Source organism: Octopus bimaculoides, chromosome 20, assembly GCF_001194135.2.
Source record: "Octopus bimaculoides isolate UCB-OBI-ISO-001 chromosome 20, ASM119413v2, whole genome shotgun sequence".
In the NCBI taxonomy this organism is placed as follows: Eukaryota; Metazoa; Mollusca; class Cephalopoda; order Octopoda; family Octopodidae; genus Octopus; species Octopus bimaculoides.
In genome coordinates this window covers 14,632,593-14,635,263 of record NC_069000.1, presented here as the reverse complement: position 1 = coordinate 14,635,263, position 2,671 = coordinate 14,632,593, and the positions used below count along the sequence as shown (strand labels likewise).

The 2,671-nt window shown below is 35.6% G+C and overlaps 1 protein-coding gene across 6 annotated transcripts in view; it reads right to left on the bottom strand.

Annotated features, from left to right (window-relative positions):
* Positions 1 to 2,671, bottom strand: part of LOC106872148 (monocarboxylate transporter 12) — a 40,558-nt gene that overhangs the window by 14,578 nt on the left and 23,309 nt on the right. The gene's annotated exons all lie outside the window — the stretch shown is intronic.

The following is a 2,671-nucleotide window of genomic DNA, read 5'->3' as shown; positions in this document are numbered from 1 at the left end:
TAATTATCACCATTAATATATACAAACTACTCTATTTCTTTATCAGTTTTCCTATATTAGTTTTTTTTAAAGTCTTTTCTGTGATTTGCTGGTGTTTCATTATGATGTCACATTTACTGTCTATACTTTATCCCCACACCTTATAACAGAATTAAAAATGCTATGATTTCAACTATTATTTAGGTGACAGGTACTTTTTCACGTGTATAATAATAAAAATAATAATAATAATAATAATAATAATAATAATAATAATAATAATAATAATAATAATAATAGTCAAAATTAATTTTGACTCTATATCTTCAGGAGGAGTTACCTCAATCCTTTCTATATCAACAACAACAACAACAACAACAACAGCAACAACAACCACAACAATAATAACAATAATAATGGGTTTTGTGTTTCCATAGATATTTCAAACAATGATTTGTATTTTTTAGGGTAGAGAATGGCAGAATTTATTGAACACTCATCATCATCATCATCATCATCATTTAACGTCTCTGGCAAGTTCAAATCTTGCCAGATTCTACTTTGCTTTTTAGGTTGACAAAAAAATATGTGTTCCAGTAATACGGCGAGAGTTAATTTGAACTGATAATAGAACTTACCTATAAATCTACAAAACAAATCATTGCTTTATTCATTAAATGTGGTCGAAAACAGAATTATGAAGACTGATGGAAAAAATACTTTACGATGCTTGGTTACGTCCCTTTAACTGGCTACTTTTTATGGTCTATGTTTTCCTTTCATCGTTCTATGATTGATAAAACGTATACCAGTAAAATACCAGGACCAACTAAATTGATGCTATTATTATCTCCACCAAAATGTATGGCTTTGAGCCAATAGAAATCATTATTAAGTTGTGACTGAAGTAAACGAGAGATTTGGTCTTGGTTGATCGAATTTATTTTCCAAATTCAAGCAAGTTCCTTTCCTCCATTAATGCTTTAAGGAGAATCAAAATCTTAATCTTTTTCTTTCTCCTAAACCCCTCAACCTTTATGTCGTCGTCGAGGTCGTTATCATCATCATTATCATCGTTGTTGGCCTTGTAGTTGTCATTATCCTCGTAGTTATCATCATCGAGCATTTTGTGGATGGAAACTGAAAGAAGCCTTTCGTACAGACACAAACATACTGACCCGCACACACACGCATACAAATACACACACACACACACACACACACACACACACACACACACACACACACACACACACACACACACACACACACACACACACACACACACACACACACACACATTTACTTCCTTCTTCTTTTCATTTTGATATTTACTTTGATTTTCGCCTACCAGCCATGTTCTCTAAATAAGTACCGCTTAACTTTGCAGCATCTGCTGCAAATACGTAACATGGAAGGGAAAAAATACAGGGGCCTGACTGGCAGCTATCAGTTTGTGCCGGTCGCCGTGGAAACGTCAGGGATTCTAGTTCTCCGCAAAATAGGGATAACGTTGATCCGTCGGAGAAATGAGCCCCTCAAGGTAGAGTCGCTGCTGCAGCGAATGCCGTTGACCATTCTCCAAGGCAACACCATCGTGGTCATTACTGCAGGGTGCGGCTGAACACCCCCACCCTTTCTGGGATCTGTGGCCAATCGCCTCTTCCCTCTCCATCAACCGCTGCCTCCTCCACCTTTTTCCTCTTCTTTCTTTTTCTTTCTCATTTCACTTCTTGCCTGTTTCTTTGGATTTAAATGTTCTAATAAAATAAAATACAATTTTTTTCAATTAAAAAATTTCCCAGCTAAGGGGTGTAATTTCATTGGTTAACTTCATTGTTAAATTAATGAGAACCTAAAGAAACATAATAAATATCATTATCGTGGAAAAGCAAAATTCGTATTCAATATAGATTTCCTTTTTTATTTCCATATATTATTTCTATATTCTATTATCTAGTTTTCGTCTCTCGTATCTTTCTCTCTTCCAGAGGTACTTCGTAAATGAGGAAAATATTAGAGTGATCTCCCTTCTTTATAAATTCCACGAATGACAGTTTGTAGTCGCCGTAGGTACATGAATGAATATATACATGCATCCATCTCGGTGGGAGTAAATAAACATATATGCACATGCTCTCTTTCTCTCTCTCTCTCTACCTACCTACCTACCTATCTATCTGTCTGTCTGTATGTATGTCTGCCTGCCTGTCTGTCTGTCTGTCTGTCTGTCTATCTATCTATCTATCTATCTATGTTGTCCACACATAAAAGCAAATTAAACGAACGTGTATAAACAGGGGATACTGATAATGCAGGCACATTCCCACACACACGCACTTACTAAACATAGACACACACACACACAGGGATATAGGCATGCGCAAATACAGACACAACCAATAGGAATGCAAAATGGCAGATCGTTAGTAAGGAGAAACATACAAAAAAGAAAGAAAGCAAAGGGCCACTGATGAGGTTACAGAAGTGTGACGAAAGGACTATGGCCGAAATGCAGTTAATATAAAATAAAGCTGAAGCAAGTGAACATCAAATATATAGTGCGTGTGTTTTCATTGGCTAAACTGGCAACATGACCATCCCCAAATACAATAATATCTGTTTCAACATACGAATTCACATCAAGAATTTTGCAAAACGAATATATAAACGCCTATATATATATATATAT